General features: G+C 41.9%; 1 protein-coding gene across 2 annotated transcripts in view; it reads left to right on the top strand.

The window, feature by feature from the left end:
* The first annotated feature begins 967 nt into the window (after positions 1 to 967).
* Positions 968 to 25,101, top strand: part of tnfaip8l1 (tumor necrosis factor, alpha-induced protein 8-like 1) — a 58,452-nt gene continuing 34,318 nt past the window's right edge. Inside the window, exon 1 of one of the 2 annotated variants that reach the window (XM_059991572.1) lies at positions 968 to 1,292. The gene's annotated coding sequence lies outside the window, so the exon portion shown is untranslated. The remainder of the gene's footprint in view (positions 1,293 to 25,101) is intronic. The other variant, XM_059991571.1, reaches the window with a different exon arrangement.

Here is a 25,101-nt window from a genome sequence, read left to right as displayed (position 1 = left end):
AGGCTAAGCCACTCAAGAAGGCCAGGAGTTGGACTTGGTTGTCAGAGGCAACCTTGGAACCAAAAGATAGAGAAATCAATATTGATGCTGTCAGTTTGAAAACTACCAAGATGGTGCTCCTTGAATCTGTGTTTGGCCTCAATGTGTCGATAGAGGAGGCCGTGGACAGACACGTCAGTGTGGAATGGAAAGTGAAATTAAAATGGCTGGTCATTGGGAGATCATACCATTTATAGTGGATTGAAGGAAGGTGCTCAACCAATCAGCATCTGGTCTCATCGATGTAGAGGAGACCACAGCAGGAGCACAGAAGTGAAGATTTACACGTGAAGTGTTGCCTCTCCCGGAAGGACCATTTAGGGCCCTGAATGGAGGTGAAAGGACAATTGTAACAATTAGCAAGTTGCAGGGTTAAGGGTTTAAAGGGGAATCAGACAGGGGAGTCAAGGCGAGAGTGATCCCTGTGGAAAACAGGGAGGGGAAGATGTTTAATTACAACACGGGCTACTGTCAGTGTTTAACAAACAATTCTGGACATTGAGAGGATTGCCAAAATATAAGATGTGATATCTTTATAATGCTGCGTTCTACAAAATAGTAAGCTTCACGTATATCTCACACCGATATATAAGTAAAGATAAAGGAAGCGTATGGGTACAGAGTGGGAAGCAGGAAAATTGCAAAAAGGTGAAGGGCCTTTTAAAGGAAGGTGCCGAACTCTTTGCAATATTCATTGAGAAAATGTTCACAATGGCAGACGCTGAATACTTGTCCAGACGTTTGAGTTTCCTTGAACCAAGCTAACGAAGTCCTTGAGGTAGGAAAGGGGTGGGGAAAGGAAATGTCCAGAAAGAAAAATAAACTGGGAACACTGCAAATCGGTTTGCAGGCGCTGCAACTCCCAACTCAATGCCCGCCCTTGCTCACTGAGGCTCACACTTCGCTGCATCATTGGTCAAGTCAAGTGTCAATTATTTCCCCTCCCTCTGCCCTGTGGACCTGACAGATCCTCGCAAATTTGAAACTTTTTTTTCCCCCTCCTTTTCTTCCTCCCGGAATCAAGTTTCATACTCGGCCGAGAAAGGGTTCGGTCTGTCCCTGCGCCGGCCGTCGCATGTTTAATCACCCGCTGGAACCCAGTCCTTTAAAGCCGTCCGGAGGAAGCGGAAAGCTTCTTGGGGGGAAAAAGTTGCGAGGAGTTGGCTGGTCGTTGCGGCCGTCCGCGGTTTGAGGAAACCAGGTAAAGCAAACAGAGATTTCAGCGCAACAAAGAGGCTGGTTAATACGTAAAGGTAAAAATAAACGAACGAAGCAAATTGTTTAAGTGTGTGTAAAGTACAAGTACAAGGGTTCAAAGTCTGTGGTTGCTGTGTTTGAGTTGGAAGTAGGCTAGTCTGTCCTCCCACAGACCAGTGTATTGGAAATTTGTGGAATGCAGGGGGTTTACCGTGCAGCCCACTTAAAATAACTTGACTTGTGAAGGAATGATTGATCTGCTTTGAGACTATTTTCCACTCTCCATGTTTTACACAGAATTTCAACTGCTTTCTCTGTCCAGGAATTGTATTCCTCTCTTGTCATTAAAGTTTAAAGCAAATTATAACCATGCTTGCTTTTCTTTTATAATCATGTTACAAAATGCGTCCCCCCGAGGTGGAACCTGTTTACAGGAATGCCAGTGTTTCTGTAATTTTAATGATCATTTGTCCTCACTGCATCAAATTATCGTGACGTGTGACGGAGCCAATCATCAGTGCAACAGGCGTTGGACTGTTCAACTGCACCAATCAGACGAGAACGAAACCGGAGGTAGAGAGTTAAATGGTTTCCGTGGTAACGTGTAACAAACCTGGAGTCTGTGTTTCACCTGAACAATTCCACCTCCGGTTCATGAGACTCATATTTTCTTACGACTCGTGTTACACTGGGTATCATTGCCCTCCCTGGGTATTAAGTGGCCATTTGTCACGCCGTACATCATTAATCTCCTTAATGAGCAGGAATGTTAAAGTCAGTGAAACTTTCAGTATGAGCACTCTATGACTAATATACAACTTAAATTTGATGTCCTTAAATATGAAATCTGGAATTTAATTGGACTTTAAAGACTGCGATAGATGACATTAGATTCCTAATCTGCTCTTAGATTCAGGGCAGATCTCTGACATTAATGATGTCATTCAGGAGGGGGGTGGGTGAGAGGAGTGATAGGGTTGAGATATTCCGCAGCAACAATGCACATTCATTATTGGTGTTTACTGTCATATCAGATGTGCTCACAGGCACCCCATTGTCTTGGACTGACATTTGCTATGCCTTTGGCAACCCAAGTGACTTAGTTGCATTAGCAAAAAGAATTCTTTCACTTTGCTCTGACTCAATCCAATTTGGCACAAACTCTGTTTGCATTGGGCTTTGCAATCAATTTCAAAGGTGGGGGGGGGTCTATGGTTTTGCTTTGAACGCAGTTTTCCTCGTTTGTTTATCATTCAATGTGTGTCTGGTGTCTCTGAATGGCTAATCTCTAATACATGAGATGGTGTGGGTTAACGTTTGAGGCCACTACCATGTATTCTTGATTTGTAGCCTGGAGTAAATGAACAGCAGCTGTTGAAAAAGTTGTGAATAATCACCAAATATTTGATTGTTAGTCCTATGATCTTGATCTGGAAAAATCTTTCTATATTTCTACAATTACTGACACTTGTACTGATATTGCCATTATTCACCTTATGTTGCCAGACGCTCTTTAGACAGATAGAACAAAAATTGGTGGAAAAACTCAGCAAGTCTGACAGCATCTGTGACCGGTCCAGGTGAAAGGTTTCAACCTGAAGGAACTGCTATCCATTTTCTTCCACGGATGCTGCCTGACCCACTAAGCACAGCAAAAGTTGTGTGCATTGCTCCAGATTCCAACATCTGCAATCTTTAGATAAGCGATAGATCTTGTACTGTGGACAACAAACCAAAAGCTTTGTTTTATCTTGGAATCCTATTCTGGGGTGTAGAAACTAACAGATGTCTGTTTTACTTTTTAACTGTTCCAGTTGAGATCAACATAAACTTCTTTTCAGTTTTATATCTCAGCACCACGTCAGAAACTAGATTTACTCAGTGACTCATTACTAAGAATCAATAATTGCATATAGTAATTTTTCAGAGCTTTGCTGTAAACAGAAGATGCTGGAAACACTCATCATGTCAGGCAGCAGATAGGGAAAGGGAGACAGAATAAGTTGAAGACCCTTCATTGTTAAAGCTTTCTCTGGAGCAAAACAGACTTCTGCCTTTGTTATAAACCGGAATTGCTTCCCTCTCTGGTCAGTGAACCAAAGTATTTTGGAAAGTTTTTGATATGTCCTGTTAGTCATCATCAAAAACTGTTTATCTTGACTCCCATCTGGAAATTTTCCATATTTTCTCATATTCTGAACTTCACTGTATAATGATCCCATGAGTGCCCGGTTATCTGTATATGTTTGTATATCCCCACAGACACTCTGGGACGCACTGCACTGGGCTTTCTAAAGATACTCTGAACATACGGTTGTTAATCTGGAGCCTTTTACAATCTCTCCCAAAGACATTTATTTTCATGCCGGTGAATGTCAGCAAGTTGCCCACAGGAAATCATTGGATAAGTCAGCGGCTGCCTTTTGGGTTATGCAATTACACAGAAATCACTTCTTAGCCAGTTCCTGTCTTCAGCCAATATCTGCCTTCTGTGTAGCAATATTACAGGGGTTTTGGTTTAGAAACAGTGATTCAGCCCAGAGTGATTGAGACCCCAAATATTGCAGTCAGAAACTCGAGCGAGTTAGGAACCAAATGTGGGATATTTAGGTCTCTGTATCCAGCATCACTTGTGGTTGTGTTATTGAAAGGGCCATCTGGGAAAATGGTATGGGTAAAAGCACAGTTGCTAGCTGTGTTTGCTAAAAACATTTTTCTTGCATTTTCTTTATTTGGGTAAGTGTCAGTTGTTCATTTATTAACGTACTTGGCCCTGAGTCAGAGATTTTGCTCATCCAAATTCCATTATGGAATCTTGAACACAAATCTAAGCGGATATTCTAGTAATGTGGGAACAGTGCACCATAATAGCCACCGGTTTCTAGACAAGGTGATAAACCATGGACCCTTAAGTTTAAAAAAAATCAAGAGTTTGTCATAAGGCTGAGGCATCCATGCAGCCATCCAGTGTGCTCTGGTGTTTAGGTGATTCCCAGGGAATGATTCAGCTGCTTTCCATGGTAAGCCCATTTGCTTCTGGTATTACTAAGCCGTGTCTGTCCCCAGTACCAAGTGGAGGGTCAGCTTGGGTTCCAAGATCAGTTACTTCCAACTAGTTCAAATATGTTTTACTTCCAGATCTGGGTGCAAATAAAGAATTGTTGGCATTGATTTGAGGAACAACAGGTAACAATTTCTTGACTAATTCTTTTCACTTGTTCTCTGCCAATAAAATGATTAATCTAGTCATTTTCTTGGTGTTGATTTTGAAAGCGAGCGCTGGTGAAAATTGGTTGCTGCATTTTTTGCAATACCATGTGACTACATTTTGAAAGTACTCTGGCTGTTGAGATTAGTGCAATATCTGGAAAGGAATATAATAGGAACAATATGTACAGTGGATACTGGTTAATTGGGACACACCAGTAAATTTTAGCCCAATTAAGCAGCTGCCCCAAGTAGCCAAAGTTTCATGGAAATAGTTAATATATATTAAAAAAAGACAAATTATCTTCTAGCTGAGCCTTCCAGGTCATTGGATCTCACTGTAGGTCGCACCCAGCCGGTCTGCTGGAACTGACTTCACACGCTAGGACAAACGTGTCCTACCTCAGCAGGGTATAAGACCCCCAGCTACCCTCACCCAATGTAGCCCGTGCTGTCGCTTGCAAACTGCTACTTGGAGCTACAGGTGAGAACTGAGTGCTCACTGAGAATCAAAGATGACATTCAAGATGATTATTGATACTTTCGAATTATTTGTGATTCCTAAGCTGTCCAAGTAGTTAAATTCTTCCATTTTCACTCAGTTATTTCTGGCACTTCCAAGTCTGAACGCTTGAAATCGTAGTGAGCAAAACAGTTCTGAATTGTCTTACAGCTATTTCTCTCCAACTATCAGTGACATAAATCACTGCACAGGCATATGCAACTGACGCTATTTAAAAACTATTTGCTCTAAGCACGGTGTGGAGTCTAACGGGCACATGACGTACATGTCATTAATGCTAGTTAGAAAATGTTCACCAGTGTGTTGTCTCAAATAAATGAAGGGAATCTGAGCCATTCTCTTGATTTTGTTTTTTTTCTGTAAATGTTGTCCCAAATAAGTGGCTGTCCCAATTAACCAATGGTCTAATGAACTGGAATCCACTGTATTTGAAGGATGCTTCCCATAACGCTAAAATATATTTATTTAATCTGCAAAAAGACCCACCTATTTTAATACAGCTACTGGTGTGTCCAGTGGTTTATCACAAATAATAATAGAGATGCAGCAGATTACAGATGCTGAAATCTGCAGCAGACAGTAATAGTCTTCCAGCTGCAATCAACTATGTGAAAATAAATTCTTCCAGGGTTGAGTTCAGGGCGGATGCATGGAGTTATTTTTGAGATGCAGCGTGGAGACTAGATTTAAGGTTACAATGAGAGCTGGAGGCAGTAAGCATACAGAACTCAAAAGGCCTTCTGTTCCTTCCCAGAAAAAGTTACATTATCAACCCTGACACAAGCAATTCAAAATGTGTAATTTAGAAGGAAAAGGAATAAAAAGGAATTTTTATTTATAACTTTCAACAATCTTGCAGCCGCTGGCAACAATGCCACTACATTCTCAAAGTTCCTCTTTTCATTGCCCTCTACCACTGGTATGAGTTTCGGATACAAGAACTATAAATTATTATATCTAGTTTTTATTAATTTACAGACAAAATCCTGGATGTTTACTGATGATGGAAAGTAAAACCTGAAACACAAGCAATGCAGATAAGAGGGAGAAAGCAAGCCAAAGATCTGATTGTGCTGAAATGTGTTTAACAAGCTGCGAGGAAGCTTCAGGGAGCTGGTGGTGTTGGCGAGGCAGAGAGATTTGAAACAATGTGTGCATGTTTGTCAATGAAGTTAGAGATTATGGACAGGGAAATGTGGCTGAAGCTAGTTTCTAATACCATAGGTCAAAACTTGAAGGGAAGAGGGTGCAGTCAAATAGTGGAAAACACTTTTCTAGTGGAATTGATTCACAAGAATGTCAATAATTGAGGTGAGAATGCAACCAAAATCAAATTTCCTTGAGCCTAAGGACTCTATTGCTGGGAATGCACAAACACATAACACACCATAGAAACAGAACATAGTAAAATTTTCAGCCTCTGCTGTCTGCTGCTAAACAGGGACACCATCCTTCTCGGTGAATGTGCTATTATATTGCAAACACGAGGAAATCTGCAGATGCTGGAAATTCATGCAACACACACAAAATGCTGGTGGAACTCAGCAGGTCAGGCAGCAGCTATAGGGAGAAGCACTGTTGACGTTTTGGGCTGGGACCCTTCGTCAGGACTAACTGAAAGAAGAGATGGTAAGAGATTTGAAAGTGGGAGGGGGAGGGGGAGGGGAAGGGGAAAATCCAAAATGATAGGAGAAGACCGGAGGGGGTGGGATGAAGCTAAGAGCTGGAAAGGGGATAGGCAAAAGGGATACAGAGCTGGACAAGGGAAAGGATCATGGGACGGGAGGCCAAGGGAGAAAGAAAGGGGGAAGGGAGCACCAGAGGGAGAGGGAGAGGAAGAGGGGGAAATCCAAAATGATAGAAGACCGGAGGGGGTGGGATGAAGCTAAGAGCTGGAAAGGTGATAGGCAAAAGGGATACAGAGCTGGACAAGGGAAAGGATCATGGGACGGGAGGCCAAGGGAGAACGAAAGGGGGAAGGGAGGACCAGAGGGAGAGGGAGAGGGAGAACAGGCAAGGAGTGATTGTGAGAGGGGCAAAGAGAGAGAAAAGGGATAAATAAATACATACATACATACATAGATAAATAAATAATGGTGGGCTAAGAAGGGGAAGAGGGGCATTAACAGAAGTTAGAGAAATCAGTGTTCATGCCATCAGGTTGGAGGCTACGGAATATAAGGTATTGATTGAAAAGTTGAAGGGCCAAAGAAATAACAGCTGGGGACCAGTAAGAAAGCAGGATCTCCCATTGGCCACACATTTTAACTCCACATCCCATTCCCATTCTGATATGTCTATCCATGGTCTCCTCTACTGTCGAGATGAAGCCACAACCAGGTTGGAGGAACAACACCTTATATTCCGTCTGGGTAGCCTCCAACCTGATGGCATGAGCATTGATTTCTTTAACTTCCATTAATGCCCCTCCTCCCCTTCTTACCCCATCCCTTATTTATTATTTTTTCCCCTTTTTCTCTCTCTCTGTCCCTCTCACAATCCCTCCTTCCCTGCTCTCCATCTTCCACTGGTGCTCCCCTCCCCCTTTCTTTCTCCCTAGGCCTCCCATTCTATGATTCTCTCCCTTCTCTAGCCTTGTATCCCTTTTGCCCATCAACTTTCCAGCTCTTAGTGTCATCCCTCCCCCCTCCTGTCTTCTATCATTTTAGATTTCCCCCTCCCCCTCCCACTTTCAAATCTCTTACTATCTCTTCTTTCAGTTAGTCCTGACGAAGGGGCTTGGCCCAAAACGTCAACTGTACTTCTTCCTATAGATGCTGCCTGGCCTGCTGCGTTCCACCAGCATTTTGTGTGTGGTGATAATATATTGAATTTCTTTGATCAACAATCTTTATTTTGTGATTTTTTTTCCTCCCTCCTGGTGTTTTGAGCTTGCTCCTATTTTCTCTGTTGGCTAAGATCATAACTCCAGCAGCAGCACTGAAATGACTATGAGAAAGCAAAAGCTGAGATTGGCAGTTTTCAGTCTGTTGCTGACTTTCCGTGGTATCTGGGAAGCTATGTGTGGCCTGCTGAGTGAAAATAGCTTATGCTGAGTGAGAGTATCTGTTTGTTTTTGACAAGCCACCTGGGCATCAGACAAAGCAAAGGCAGATAACACGGGCGTGGCCAAGATGCTGGTGATAATTTTTTCTCAGTATACTGACTGCACTGAAGGAGAAAGAAATTGCATTTCAAATTTCAAGATTGTTTATTCTACAGGAGAATAAAGAAGAATAAAATGATTTTTACTCTGGATCCAATGCACTGTAGAAATAACACGATAACCAGATAGCACACAACAACAAAACCAAAAGGAAAACACAATAAGTAGAAACGTAAAACCAATTCTATAAAGCACAACGTACAAGTAACTATTATATACACAGACTGTATGTACATAAGTGACACTAGCTGATGTGTATGGAGTGGGGGTGGCGTGGGTGGAGGTGTTGATCTGCCCAACTACTTGGGGAAAGTAACCATTTTTGAGTCTAGTGGTCCTGGGATGGATGCTTGCGTAGCCTCTTCCCAATTGGGAGTGGGACAAACAGTCCATAAGCAGCGTGATTGGGATCCTTCATGATATTGCTGGCCTTCTTCCGACTGGCACCTTGCTGTATCTATCTGCCTGATGGTGGGTAGACTGGTGACAGTTTTAACCAGAGCCCCTAATTTGTGGAGCCTTGGGCTACGTGAGTGGCAATAGTGGGATGGTTTGATTAGTAACACTATTGAATAAATTGACAAAATTATACTTCAAATGTAAGCATTTTGAACTGTTTTCACTTTCTTCATATATTCATTGTGTATATATGTGTATATTTAGAGTAAATTTAAAGAAAAAGTGGGGAGTAAAGAAGAACATACAAGAAGGGCATCAGGGTCCCTGGAGCTGTGGCATTGTGATAGGAAGTCCTTTCAAAATAGAGTACACATGATTTAAGGATTTGCTTTGATAATGATGATTAATATCATTGTGTTAGTAATTGAGCAGGTTAAGTAGAAGTAAATTGCTTCCTCTGAAAGCTCCTGAAATCTAAAATTAAATGCAGAAAATTTAGAAAAAAAACAAGAGAATTTTGTTTCCACAGTTGTTTTGTCAGGCTGTAGATTGCATTGTCATTTAAATACTTGAGCAGATGACATTCCATCATGTTACCAGCAGACCTGATAGATGCTTAACAATAATAATCATAATTAATTTATAGAAAATTTTTATACAAACTTGTTGTTCAAAAGTGCTTCACAATGGGATGAAGTGCAAACAGAAAAATAAAAGACAAAATGATGTTAGTTGAAAGCAAGGTTAATTAAATAGGTTTTTAGTTGGTGTTTAAAAGTGTCAACTGAGTCTGCATCCTTTCTAATTTCAGATATTGAGTTCCACAGTTTAGGAGAACAGGTTCCTTTATGTAAAAAAAGCCGACCTGCCAATTTTCTTTTGAAGGATTCCTCCCTCTTCAGTCCTGTATCTCTTTCACCAATCAACTTCCCAGCTCTTTATTCACCCCTCCCCATCTGGTTTCACCTATCACCTTGTGTTTCTTCCTCCCTCCCCCCACTTTCTTACTCTGACTCCTCATCGATTCTGCTGAAGGGTCTCGGCCTGAAACTTCATCTGTACTCTTTTCCATAGATGCTGCCTGGCCTGCTGAGTTCCTGCATAATTATGTGTGTTTAAAAGACAAACACGAGGAAATTCAAGCACCACACACAAAATGCTGGTGGAACGCAGCAGGCCAGGCAGCATCTATAGGGAGAAGTGCTGTCGATGTTTGGGGCCGAGACCCTTCGTGACAAAAGGTCTCGGCCTGAAACGTCAACGGTGCTTTTTCCTATAGATGCTGCCTGGCCTGCTGCGTTCCACCAGCATTTTGTGTGTGTTGCTTTCCTTTGAGGGGGGGATTGTTTAAATTTAAGGAAATTTCCACATTTTTCTTCAGGCAAAATGAATAATAAGAAATGTTAACAAGGCAGAGTTGAGAAATGTTAACAAGTGTAGGGTAAAAGCTCATGAATGATCAACAGCACCATAAATATCAGGTTGGCCCAAAGATAGACTTTCTTGTATTGCAATTTCAGACTCTACTTTTGACATTTGCTATTAGATGCTGTGCAGTATATTTTATTATGCATGCAACTTGTTAAGAACTGGGTAAAATGTCTGTAGTGATGTCACTAACAGGTGATGTTTTATAGGTGCAGGGAAGCCTAGAAAAAATATTACACACATACATTTTGCATACCAGTTAAATTGAATAGATAGAAAAGGTTAACAGAAAAATGTGGTGAATGCTTTAAGTCTTGAATGCATATGCAAAATTACTAAAAATTCGTATACATGCATTTTAATTTGAAACCCAAAATGCTCTGTTTGCATTTCCATTTTTAATCTTTCCCAGTGCTGAGGTGCAATCTTGCAATGATTCCTGTGGAAGGGATGTTAGTGCAGTTGCTGGGTCTTGTCCATTGGCTGTGTAGTCTGATTAATCTTCTGGCAAGGTTTTGATATGGGGTTAAAGTGCCTGGTCATATATTTATCCTGAAACCTGCCATCAGAGAAATATTAATTGTATGTAGCAGATTCCTAAAGGGAATTCTTTGTTTAACATGTAGGTGGACATTGATATTTTGGAGAATATTAACAACACGAGTTTAACTTGGGTTTATTTATTTCCCAACATATTTCACATTCATGTTCCTCTCTCCTCCCCCACGCCCACCTGTACTTTGCCCTTCACTCTGTGACAAACTGAAGAGGTGTAAGTACAGGGCTACAGGTTGTCTGTGTCTGTGCACTCACGTTAGTTCTGAATGCTATTGCTTGCTTTTATTATTTGCGTGTTTTTTTTTCTCTCTCTGCGCATTGGGTGTTGGTCTGTTTTTTTCCCAAATGGGTTCTTTCGGGTTTTTTATTTTGAGGCTGCCTGTAAGCAGCAGGTTGTATGATTTATGCATACTTTGATAAAAGTACTTTGAACTGTGCTCTGTTCTACTCTGCATGACCGGTCACACGTGTCAGCAGTGCATGAGATCACCAAAAGGCATGTCATCAATAGATGCAATCCTATCCTTGCACCATTTCAACACGCACACACATGCACGCATTTCCATAGCACCTTTCCAGACAACCTTATTCTTTGTATAGCTGATGAAAAGTTCTGAAATATAGCTTTCTGTAAGAGGCTCAGCCCAAATTGTACACAGCAAGATCTTGAACACACTGTGTGATGGAGTTGTACAGTGTGAAGCCAGGCTCTTTGACCTAACTTATCCAAGCCAACAAATTTGCCTAGCTGAGCTGGTCCTGTTTGAAAAGGTTTGGCCCACTATCCGTGTAAATCTTTCCTACCCATGTAATAATCCAAATGTATGTTACATGTCATAACTGTATCCTTTCACTATTTACTTCAGCAGCTTGTTCCATATGCACATCATCCATTGAGTGGATCAAGTCGCCCCTCTCACTTTGAATTGATGTCCTCAGGTTTAAATTGTTGAGGGATGGTATGCCGGGGATAATTTACCCCCATCATCTTTAGAATACTGTAGCTCAATAGGAGTATCTTGTGTGTGTGTGAGAGAGAGCACCTCAGAGCCTTGTGTAGCTGGATCCTGGACTTCCTGTCAAATCACCAGCAGGTGGTAAGAGTGGGCTCCCTCAACTCTGCCCCACTGACTCTTAACACAGGTGCTCCTCAAGGCCTTGTCCTAAGCCCCCTCCTTTACTCTCTGTATACCCACGACTGTGTAGCCACCCACAGCTCCAATCTGCTAATTAAATTTGCTGATGACACTAGATTGATTGGCCTAATCTCAAATAATAATGAGGCAGCCTACAGAGAATTCATCACCCTGACACAGTGGTGTCAAGAAAACAACCTCTCCCTCAATATCGCAATAACAAAGGAGCTGGTTTTGGATTACAGGAGGAATGGAGTCAGACTAACCCCTATAGACATCAATGGATCTGGGGTTGACAGGGTGAACAGGTTTAAGTTCCTCGGCATAAACATCACCGAGGATCTCACGTGGTCCGTTCATACCAGCTGTGTGGTGAAAACGGCACAACAGCGCCTCTTTCACCTCAAACGGTTGAAGAAGTTTGGTATGGGCCCACAGATCCCAAGAACTTTCTACAAGGGCCCAATTGAGAGCATCCTGACTGGCCTCATCACTGCCTGGTATGGGAACTGTACTTCCCTCAATCATAGGACTCTGCAGAGAGTGGTGCAGACAGCCCAGCACATCTATAGATGTGAACTTACCACTATTCAGGATACTTACAGAGACAGGTGTGTAAAAATGGCCCGAAAGATCACTGGAGACCCAAGCCACCCCATTCACAAACTGTTCCAGCTGCGACCATCCAGGAAATGGTACCGTGGCATAAAAGCCAGAACCAACAGGCTCTGGGACAGATTCTTCCACCAGGCCATCAGACTGATTAATTCATGCTGACACAACTGTACTTCTATGTTATATTGACTGTCCTGTTGTACATACTATTTATTGTAAATTACACATTGCACATTTAGATGGAGAAGTAATGTAAAAATTTTTACTCATATATATGAGGGATATAAGTAATAAAGTCAATTCAATTCAATCAATGCCTCATCCACAAGTGGAAGCTCCTCGGAACAGATCAGTGCTTCAGTCTCCAGAGTGAGCCTAACGTGAAGGAACTGTGTTGGAACAAGAGAAGGTGGATATTGACCAACAGCATGAACTGTGGCTAACTTCCACCAACTTCTCTGAAACACCCACTTTTCCCTTAAGCACTGACTGCACTTGCCCAACTGAAAAAAGCTAATTGTACAGGGACCGTGGTTCGTTACAAGAAAGATATTGACATGGGTCGAGGAATGGCTGACAGACAGGAGGCAGCGAGTCAGAATAAAAGGAGCCTTTTCTGGTTGGCTGCCAGTGACTAGTGGTGTTCCTCAGGGGTCAGTATTGGGACCACTACTTCTCTCATTGTTCTTTCAATAATTTGGATAATGGAATTGATGACTTTGTGGCAAAGTTTGCAGATGATACAAAGATAGGTGGAGGGGTAGGTAGTGCTGAGGAAGCAATGCAATTGCAACAGGACTTGAACAAATTGGAAGAATGGGCAAAAAAATGGCAGGTGGAATAAATATAGTGTTAGGAAATGTAAGTTAATGTATTTTGGTAAAAGGAATAATAGTGTGGACTGTTATCTAAATGGAGAGGAGGTTGAAACATCAGCAGTACAGAGGGACTTAGGAGTCCTCATGCAAGACTCCCAGAAGGTTAATTTACAGGTTGAGTCTGTGGTTAAGAAGGCAAATGCAATGTTGTCATTTATTTCAAGGGGAATAGAATATAAAAGCAAGGGGATAATGCTGAGCCTTTATTAGACTCTAGTCAGGCTGTACTTGGAGTTTTGCCAACAGCTTTGGGCCCCATATCTCATAAAGGATCTGTTGTCATTGGAGAGATTCCAGAGGAGGTTCACAAGGATGAATCCAGGAATGAAAGGGTTAACATATGAGGAGAGTTTGTCGGCTTTGGGAGTTTGTCACTGGAATTTTGAGGAATGCATGGGGATCTCATTGAAACCTACAAATGTTGAAAAGACTAGATAGGGTGAATGTTTCCAATAGCGGGAGTATCTAGAACTAGAGGGCACAGCCCAAAATTGAGGGGTGACTGTTTAGAACCGAGGTAAGGAGGAACTCTTTTAGCCAGAGAGAGCAGTGAATGCATGGAATACTTTACCACAGACTGCAGTAAAGGTCTATGGCTTATATTTAAGACAGAGGTTGATTGTTTCCTAATCAGTCAGGGCATCAAAGGATATGCTGAGAAGGCAGTTGTGTGGGGTTGGGTGGGATCTGGGATCAGCCATGATGGAATGACGGAGCAGACCTGATGGGCCAAATGGCCTAACTCTGCCACTATGTCTTATGGCTTGAACTTGATTTTTGCTGTCAATATGTATGTCTTTCACTCATCATATTGCTATCTACATGGGCAGTTCAGTTGCATCTGCATTTCCATTTGGTTTATTGCAGTTTGCCAGCTGGATTTGCATCAAAGTACAATCAGCCTTGCAGGAACTCTTTGTAGACCTGGTAATTGCTCTGCTGTGGGTAGACAAGCCAGTGCATATCAGCAGCCTGTTATCGTTCTTTTCCTTTATTTATTGTTCCCAATTTGGGCTGAATTGCAGTTTAATTGGGGCTGTTGTTGATTGCCAAGCACTGTATCAAATTTGATCCTACACGAATAATTTGTTTTAATTATTGAAGGAATGTTGGCTGAAGATAAAAAAGGCAAAGGTCTTTTATTAAGTATTTTGAGGAATTTAACAGCCCCAATGATCTCTCTGCCTTGACAATAATTACAGCATATTGTGAAATAAATGATAGAAGGAAACGGTAACCATTTATAGATTTTGGGTGAGAAGTGTGGGTAACCATTCCTGAAACTGCCTGTGATAATTGTGTACAGCTATTTACATAATAGTGTTTTCTTCTTTTTTCAAACAATAGGGATTCCCTTCCTCCACCATTTATGCTACCTTCACCTGGATCTTCTCCATTTCCCAGACATCTGTGCTGACCACATCCTTTCGCTGCTTTAACAGGGTTAGGGTTCCTCTTGCCTTCACTTGGCACCTCATGAGCCTGTGCACCCAGTATGTATCCTCCACCATCTTCAATGGAACCCCACCACCAGCTCTACGCCTCCCATACTCTCTGCTTTCCACCCATCCCCGCTAATCTCCTGGCACTCATCCCTACAAGTAGAAGAAGTGCTACACCTGCCCATTCACCTCCTCCCTCGCCTCCTTTCAGGGTCCCAAACAGTCCTTGCAGGTGAGGCAACACTTCACTTGTGAATTTTTTGGAATTGTGTTCTGTACCTGGTGCTCCTGATGCGGCTTGCTCTACATTGGTGAGACATGACCAATTACCAGTTTGTAGGATCAATTATCCTAAAATAATCCAAATCATCTCCTGTAATCTCTTCTGATTACAGGCACCACTACTGAGGGGAAAAATGCTTCTTCTTATCTATCTAATCTCCACCCCTCGTAATTTCTTATCGATACAGTCCACCCCTTGGCTCCTTCCATTCGCCAGAAAGTAGACTCAGTCTATCTGGTTTCCTGAGTAACTTTATGGTGAATCTCTTCTGCACCCTCCCCAGTGTAGTCACACCCTTCTGATAGTTTGGTGACCAGAAATGCACACACGAGCCCTAACCAGTGTTTTGTATGGTGATACCGCAACCTTCTTCCTGTTGAATTCCATGCCCTCACTAATGAAGGTGATCACCCATTGCACATTTTAACTGCCTGTGCAGCTCTCTTCTGGTCTCCTTTGACTCATGCACAATAACCCTTCTTTTCCTCTCAAAATGCATAATGTAATTTTTCATGATTAATTTCTATCCGACATTCTCCATCTTAACAACACATCAATGTTATTCTGCAATTGCAAGTACCCTCTTCACTATCAATAACTCAGCAGTTTTTACAGACAGACAGACAGGCATACTTTATTGATCCCGAGGGAAATTGGGTTTTGTTACAGCCGCACCAGCCAAGAATAGTGTAGAAATATAGCAATATAAAACCATAAATAATTAACTAATAATAAGTAAATTATGCCAAGTGGAAATAAGTCCAGGACCAGCCTTTTGGCTCAGGGTGTCTGACACTCCGAGGGAGGAGTTGTAAAGTTTGATGGCCACAGGCAGGAATGACCTTTCAAATTTGCCATTCATACCTCATCCTCACACCAGGTTGTTAGTCTATATAACAAACAGCAAATGTTAATCATTGAGATACACGCTGGTCACGGGCTTCCAGTATCTTTGCAAAAAGAACAACAGCCCTTACCGAGGATTATGTTCCTGGTGAAGGGTTTCGGCCCAAAACATCAACAATTTATTTCCCTCCATTGACGATGCCTGACTTGCTGAGTTTGTCCAACATTTTATGTGTGTATTGCTCGAGATTTCCAGCATTACAGAATCGCTTGTGATCCTTGATCTACACTTTCTGGCTCTTATCACCAAGCCAATTTTGGGTCCAATTTGCCACTTTGACTTCCACATGAATTCCATGGATTCTTGCATTTTGGACTTTTTCTGTGAGACTTTGTCTAAGACAGCTCTAAGTGCACTACCCTCATTGGCACTCTCCATCATCTCCTTGAAAAAGCACAACCAAATTAGCGAGATAAGATCTTCCTTGATTGATCCTTGTCTCTCTAAATGCAGCTGAATTCTGTCCCTCAGAATACCTTCCATTAATTTACCTTGCCATTCACATAAATCTTATTGACGTTTAATCAGCTTGCTGCCCTTGTGAATAAGAGTACTGTATTTACTGTCTTCTAGTCATCAGGCACCACTTCTGTGGCTAGACTAGATTTCAAAGTTTCTGCTTGAGCCCCAGCAAACTCCTCAGAGAGCAGCCTGGGGTGCATTTCCACCAGGCCTTGGGAACTTATCCATCTTTAACTGTGCTAAGACATCTCATACCTCATTTTGAATGGTAATTTATGCTAGAAATTCCACTGTCTCCCCGAATTCTCCAACTACAGCATCCTATGGCATCCCAACTACAGATGACCACTTTGCTCCCTTATAGGTTCTACTCTTTCCCCAGTTACTTTTGTGCCCTTGATTTGTAAAAGGCTTTAATCTTGTCCATTGATGCTATTTTGTGCTTCCTCTTTCCCCACTACTGTTTCTTAAATGCCTGTCTCACTACAGTTTCTGTATGACTCGACCTCTCCTGTTTTTGTTCCCTGAAGCTATTATAAAATACCTTTTTAACCAGCTCCCAGTATTCCTTTACGTCCTTTCAACTTGTTAGCCTTGCCTTCACCATTACAGCACATTGACCCTGAACGCTTAGCATTTCATTTTTAAATGACTTTCCACCTCTCTCTGCTTAAAGTAGTGGCTCCCAGTCCTGTTGAAGACTGCTTTTTCTTTAAATTTAGTTAGTTGATTTTCAGACTGCCCCTGATTTATTGGTCCACTAGGAATTATTTGGAGATGTGTTTTGTTGAGGAAAAAAAAGCCGTTCCTGTGTTTTCTACTGAATTCTCTCAGTCATGCTGGAAGATTCTTGATTTCATCTCAAGTTTCTTTATGCATCTTGCCTTTTAGCAATTGTAGGCAGTGCCAAATAATTAAAACTGCTGTTAGAAAGCCAACTCTGCTTATGAAAAGTAAGTTTGAGCTGTCTCCTGTTTGACATTTGGATTGGAACTTAGAAAAAACTTCAATATGAACTGTTAACAATCAGCAAAAAAAAAACAATTTCCCTGACTTTGAGAAATAATTGACAACTTGTTTCCACCTTCTGTCCCCAACGAAGCTGTTGGATACAATGGGTTTGGAGCTACCAAAAGACTGTGACGTTCTGTTCATTTTCAGGTAGCAGAAGCCATTTCTTGTTGTGAGGAGTGGGAGATTTAAGAAGCAAAGCCTGTCAGGACTTTTAGTCCAGTTTCATATTGATCGAGTAATTAGGCAATTGGCAAGGGCCAATAAAATGAAGACAATAAAAGGCTGAAAACAGACAATTTCACAGGTTCGTAAACAGTGAGTGCCAGGTGATAATATTCATTTTTTAAAAAGCCAAAATGGCTGACTACATCAGAAGGATTTATGTATTCCATTACACAACAGATAACTGGATATTGTGTACTGAATAGATTGAGCAGTATTTTAAAGCACTTACGCCAGAAGTGAATGGCAAATTAATTAGAATGGAATTGGATGCTGGCTTGACTGTTTCAATCATTCCACAAAGTGTGTTTGAAAGGCATTTCAAAGATACTGAACTGAAGCCTGCAGATATCCAACTAAGAACTTGTACTGGAGAAAAGATAACTCCTGTGGGAGTGACATTTGTAACAGTGAAGTTTAACATCCAACAAGCGACGTTGGGCTTGTGTGTGGTAAAAACAGGAGGGCCAGCATTGTGAGGACATGACTGGCTGAGACAACCACAACTTAATTGGAGATCCATTCACCACTTGCATGCCACGTCCTCTGCAATAGAGTCAACCGAAAGTGAATTGAGAAAGGTATTGGATGATGCCACATCTATCTCCATGATGTACACTATGAATTGTTGCCCAACAGAGGGCAAGGGGAAACGGGTATTTGGTCCAACCTCCGAGTTTCTGATTGCAGGAAGGACCGTGCCGCTCGGAGCAATCATGGAAGTGACGAAAGTGGTTTTTGGAGGTAACATATCTAAGGAAGCCTCTGATATGTTAATTGGTCAGTTACTTGTGAAACATGGCTTAGTTTTAAGCTGGAAGGGGGTTTAAGGAGCTTCAGGAAAGTTGCGAGCATTCAGTTTTTGTGAGTGTAAACAACCAGAATCTGCTCTGCGAGCATTAAGGTTATTGAATGAACTTCGAGTAGGAGACAAAATGTGGCTTGTAAAAGTAGATTCAAAGACCAAAGTCCAGCTGGATGAATGGAAAGCCAAGAAGAAAGGTGTCAATGGAGATACAAAAACAGAGGGTTTATCAGATATGTTGTGGATGCGGAGAGATCCGGGATAAACAGAACGACATAAGATTTAATAAGAGAATACTCCTGTGAACTAAATGGATCTTCCAAAACTAGAAGGTGCACAAACTCGAAGAAGAAGAAAAAAGAAGGAGAAGAAAGGTGTCCAGAGTTGTCAGAACCACTTCCTGCAGTCTCAGAGTCAACTCCTACAACCAGCAGGGAGGAGGCCCCAGAACCTGAGATGGTTTTCACAGTCACAAGTCTCGCCTGCAAAGCTGAGAGACCTCCCTTGTCAGGAAAAACATCCCACAGGAGTAAGAAATCCTCTTCAGTGATTAATTATTTAGGCCTGAAAGTGGCAATTTAAATTTTACTATGCTGTAAATGTCTTTATAGAAGTTGTATTATACATATATTGTATATCTAGTTGAGATACATTCTATATTGTGTTGAAGTTTATAGCTAAGCAGGGAAGTGTGTTGTGTATTTAATATTTCAGTAGTATTTGGGTAATATTGTAAATATATTTGATTACACATTCTTTATATAATTTATTACAGATTATATGTAAAATGAGTGAATGGCTTACATCATCACACTATCACATGCTTTGTGCACTCGCTTAAAGTAAAAAAACTAATTAAGATTTGCATCTCTCGGCTCTCTGTTTTCCTTTGAATTAGTTTTGTTTTGGAGTTACAAAACATAACAGCAGGTAGCCAGGTGACTCGTCAGGAGAGGGCAAGAGAGTAGGCAGGCAGTGCTATGATTGTTCCTCTCAAAGACACTGCCTTGGATACTGTTGGGTTGGGAGTGCGGTCCAGAGCTGAGCGGAGGAGTACTACACTTTGAATGCCAAACTTGAAGGCAGAGTATGTGGTTAATTCTTAAAAATATGGAAACTTTAGAGGAATCCATAAATCCATCAAACTTGACGTGCAAGTTAATAGAATGGCTAAGAAGGCTTATGGTGTGTTGGCCTTCATTAGCTGGGGAAATGAGTTCAAGAACCGTCCAGCTCTATGAAACTCTGGTTAGAACACACTCGGAATATTGTGTTCTGTTCTGATTGCCTCATCATTCTGGGAAGAATGTGGATTCTTTAGAGAGGGTGCAGAGGAGATTTACCGGTGATGTCTGGATCAGAGAGCGCATCTTATGAGGAGAGGTTGAGTGAGCTAGGGTTTCTCTGTTTGGATTGGAAGAGGATAGGGGTGTATAAGATGATGAGAGGCATAGGCGGAGTGGTCACCCAGCACCTTTATCCCAGGGTGAAGATGGTTAATACGTGAATGTGTTTGGGGGAGAGTGCAGAGTGGAAGAGGCAATTTTTTAAACACAGATGATGGGTGGTGGTGTGTAAGAGTGTGTTGGTAGTAGAGGCTGATACATTAGGAATATTTAAAAGATTCTGAGATAGGCAGATGGATTAAAGTAAAATGGAAGGCTCTGTGGGAGGAAAGGATGTATTGATCTTGGAGAAAGTTGAAAGATTGACTCAACATTGTGGGCCAAAGGGCCTGTACTGTGCTGTACCATTCGATGTTCTACAAAAATGAGCAGACTTTGGGACCTCAGTGGTAATGCATCCATTGCGATCCCGGGTGATGTGTCCCACCCATCTATTAAGGGCTGAAACTTGTCGGAGCCGAATACTAGCTCAAGCCAAAGCTGTATTTCTAGCAGACTACAAGGATCAGAGATTGAGAGCAGAACTCGGTGCTGGTTTGTTCCCTACCCTGCCCAGAGGGAGACGCCGCTGACTGCAGCTCCCTTCCCCACCCAACGCCATCTTGCTGGGTAAACCACCCTCCCAGAACCACAGGCAACACAGCAGGGGCAAGGAAGCAAATCGTGACCACTCAATTTTTGTTTTGTAGCTCAAGGAAAGAAAGACAACTCATCTGACGGCTTATGGTGAGATTTGATTTCACAAAATGTTTTCTATTTAACTTTAAAGTTTAAATGGGAAATATCTAAACACCTTTAGGTTATAAGGAAGTAGTATGAACCTTCATCTCCTTTCTGCTTGTTTTACTTAGCAATACAACATAGAATAGACCCTTTCAGCCCTTTGAGTCATGCTGTCCCAGCAACCCCTAAACCCTGATTAACCCTTAACGTAATCATGGGACAATTTACAATGACCAGTTCACCTACCCCTGGGTGCATTTTCAAAACATCACTTGATGCCAAAGCTTTTTTTCTATAATGCTTTTTCACTGGTATGCCCAAGTTAGTCACCTGTTTGTCCATGTTTCTTAATAAAATATTGCCACTATTATATTGGAAAACTCATCACTTTGCCTGTTTATATTTTTGAACGGAAAGTTGATCTGCATTAAAGTGTTCTTCATGAATAATTCATTGAGTGAGATGAGTACTGGCACTGAGCTTGGTTTGTGAATGAAGGGGAAATCACTTTTAATCTACAAAAGTGACGTTTCACTATTTGAATGTTTTGTGTAATGTGTGTTTGAGTTGGGATAGTCGCCAAATTAAATTAACAGTCCAGCTGGAATTGTATATAGTGCATGAAAAGATCCAGGGGGCTTACAAAGTCACGTGCTTTGTTTGAATGTTGACAAAACTTTTCTGTATCTAGGTTGGTAACTAGCCCAGTGTTTGCATGTTAGGACAGAATGTATTGTAATTTAGAAGATTTCTGATGTTCTGCCAAACAGAGGAAAAGTGACTTCTGGCATCAAGTCCAAGCAGGATTACATTTGTTTTGTGTGTGTAAGATTTGTGCTTGGGAAACACAGCAAGGGAAGTGTAAGTGCATGTCACATAATGTGAAGCTTGATTAGATTTACTGTCATTTTCTCATTTTGTATTACCATGAAGAGTTCTGTATAGAATTCATTCCAATGTCATTATTCAATTAGCTCTAGAATGTATTTTAGTTCTGTATGTTCATTGATAATTTGTCCCCGTCTTTAAAACATGGAATACTAACTAATAACTGAACATGATGTTTATCCATGTTCAGTGCCTCCCTGCAGCTGCCATATAGACTGGCTAGGGCGCCGCCTAGTGGCGCCATTGGCAAGCAACACTTCTTGAAGATGCAGCACTTGATACCAACGACCCTGGACCCAAACTCCAGCGACCGCTTTGTGAAAATCAGATGTGCATAAGATCAGGCAGTGATAACCCTGCTGATGTGGTCGGCCTAGTCTCTGGTGTATAAGGATGTGTCTGAAGAAGTACATTCTGTTAATGTTTTTCCTTTTTTGGATTACCGCCATGTTTTGGCCTGGATGCCATGGAAAGCAAACATTTTCATTGTGTCTCAGTGCATGTGGCACTAATAAACCAATTACTTGTTACTCCTGCCTACTGCTCCATTCTCCGTCCCGTGGACAGAAGGAAAGCTGGAGTTTCAAGGACAACAGAAATAAAGACTCTTGAATTGTTCTGGATTTTTGTCAGATTTAGTGTATTACTAGGGTTGACTTCCAAAGCACCTTCAAAGGCATCGGAAAAGCAGAATGGATGGAGTGACACAGTTCTTGTTGTTGCAGTGGCTAAGAATGGGGAACAGCAAATGATGGAATGACAGTGATGGGGTAAAAGAGCCAAATGTGATATGATAATTTTGCTTAATACGACAACTGGTGTCTGGGAGGGCTTGTAGGAAAGGTAGCTTCAAATGTTACCATCATGGGGAACTCAGAAATAATTGAAAGGAGAGAATTTACGATGATGAGAGGGCAGAGGAATGGGATAGCTCGTTCCCTCTTGCAATGCAAGGTTATGGACTCAACACGCTGAATAATGTCCTTGTAATCTTTCTGAAATGTTACGGGTAAATTCAGAAGGATTCCTGCTGATGAATAAATATAATGATGAGCAGCTTATACTGAGCCCTGGGCACCACTAACCAACTTTTCGGCAAAGCTGCAGGAGACCCTAGAGACACGAACAGGAAATTCTCACATTCTTCTGCTCCCAGTGTAAGCAATTTGATTCTTTCAAGCAAGCATGATTCCAGGCAATTTTACAGCAACCTGGATTTGAGAGGCAGTACTAAAGTGCAGGAATTGCTAGAAACTCTGTGGTGATCGAGGAATCACTCAATGAAGCTTTTCTTGAGTTAAAATTTTGTTAAATCCTTCAAAGTCTGGTTTTGTTTTTCAGCCCAGTAGTAGTTTCATGTAAATTATAGAGCAAACCTCGGCTGTCAGCTGTGACTTGTGGAAGGAATTTTGCATCTGAGTTGAAAGTTGAGGAGTTCAGATGCTATTCACAGGACTTGAGCATGTAATATAGGTTGACGCTTGGCTACATAAATGTGGGAACCTGCACAGTGGGAGATATCAATTTTGCATTTCTTTCTTAGCTTCACACATGAGAGAGATTTTCCTCCAGATAGTGCTTGGCTTTTTGGGAAATGCTTATATTCTGGCATCGCCACTGCCAAACTGATCTTGAGGGGCACCTGCAGGTTTGTGGCACGCGTTACGACAGACGCCACTTTGGTGAGACGATAAGCTTGTGCGCAGCCTCTGCCTACCAGCAGTATGCAAGGTAAGTAGGCTGTAAATCAATACTGACACATTGGAGCCTTTTCAGTCCTTGCACAGCTGAACTTGTTTAGCACCAGGAAGCCACAGTTTTCCTTTTTAAAGGGGTCATCAACTAGTTGAAGGTTGATTGTTAACAGATTCTACAAATGCTTGTCACGGCTTGGGTAGTGGGCCTCATTTGGTGGGTGTTGATCGTAAGGCCTTTTCTCTTGGATGGTTCAGTGAATGAAACAGTGGTTTGTGTACAAAACACAAGAGAGAATGGACTTTGCTCTTAACATCTCCCAAGACAAGACTCCTTCACCAACCTATACCCTCTACTTAGCATTGAGCTCTAATAGTAAAGCTCTTTGAAACTCTGGCCAGTGTGGGCCCCTTCTCACGCTTTGCAAGTCTTTTCTCAGTGAGTGACGCTACTGATGAGAAATCCACGGAGTCATGCAGCACAGAAGTAAGTCCTTCAGAACAAATGATGCATATGGATCCAAGCTAGTCTGATTTGCCCACGTCTGACCATAAGACCATAAAATATAGGAGCAGAAGTAGGCCATTCAACCCATCGAGTCTGCTCCACCATTCAGTCATGGGCTGATCCAATTCTTCCAGTCATCCCCACTCCCCTGCCTTCACCCCATACCCTTTGATTAGCCAAGGCATCAAGAACCTTTCTATCTCTGCCTTAAATACACCCAGTGACATGGCCTCCACAGCCACTCGTGGCAACAAATTCCACAGATTTACCACCCTCTGACTAAAGTAATTTCTCCGCACCTCTGTTCTAAAAGGACGTCCTTCAATTCTGAAGTCCTGCCCTCCTGTCCTACAATCCCCTAGCATGGGAAATAACTTTGCCATATCTAATCTGTTAAGGCCTTTTAACATTCAAAATGTTTCTATGAGATTCCATCCCCCTCAATCTCCTGAACTCCAGAGAATATAGCCCAAGAGCTGCCAGACGTTCCTCATACAGTAACCCTTTCATTCCTGGAATCATTCTCGTGAATCTTCTCTGAACCCTCTCCAATGTCAGTACATCCTTTCTAAAATAAGGAGCCCAAAACTGCACACAATACTCCAAGTGTGGTCTCATGAGTACCTTATAGAGCCTCAACATCACATCCTAGCTCTTATATTCTAGAAATGAATGTCAGCATTGCATTTGCCTTCTTCACAACTGACTCAACCTGCAGGTTAATCTTTAGGGTATCCTGCACAAGGACTCCCTTTGCATCTCTGCATTTTGAATTCTCTCCCCATCTAGATAAGTCTGCCCATTTATTTCTTCCACCAAAGTGCATAACCTTATTCTTTCCAGCATTTCATTATTTCATTTGCCACTTCTTTGCTCATTCCCCTAAGCTGTCCAAGTCTCTCTGCAGGTTCACTGTTTCCTTAACACTACCCACTCCTCCACCTATCTTTGTATCATCGGTAAATTTATCCACAAATCCATTAATACCATAGTCCAAATCATTGACATACTTCGTAAAAAGCAGCAGTCCCAACACCGATCCCTGTGGAACTCCAGGGAAGCCAGCCAGAATAGGAAACCATTATTCCCACTTTCTGTTTTCTGCCAACCAGCCAATGCTCCATCCACGCTAGTAACATTCCTGTAATTCCATGGGGTCCTATCTTGCTAAGCACCTTGTGGCACCTTGTCAATGGCCTTCTGAAAATCCAAGTACACAATATTTACTGCACTTCCTTTGTCTACCCTGCTTGTAATTTCCTCCAAGAATTGCAGTAGGTTTGTCAGGCAGGATTTTCCTTTCAGTGAACCATGCTGGCTTTGGCCTATCTTGTCAAGTGCCTCCAGGTACTCTGTAATCTCATCCCTAACAATCGATTCCAACAACTTCCCAACCACTGATGTCAGGCTAACAGGTCTATAGTTTCCTTTCTGCTGCCTCCCGACCTTCTTAAATAGCGGAGTAACATTTGCAATTTTCCAGTCATCTGGTACAATGCCAGAATCTGTCGATTCTTGAAAGATCATTGTTAATGCCTCTGCAATCTCTCCAGCTGCTTCCTTCAGAACCCGAGGGTGCATTCCGTCAGGTCCAGGAGATT

This window comes from Hypanus sabinus, chromosome 16 (assembly GCF_030144855.1).
Source record: "Hypanus sabinus isolate sHypSab1 chromosome 16, sHypSab1.hap1, whole genome shotgun sequence".
Taxonomy (NCBI): domain Eukaryota; kingdom Metazoa; phylum Chordata; class Chondrichthyes; order Myliobatiformes; family Dasyatidae; genus Hypanus; species Hypanus sabinus.
The sequence above is the reverse complement of the archived record's forward strand: the minus strand, read 5'-3'. Positions and strand labels throughout refer to the sequence as shown.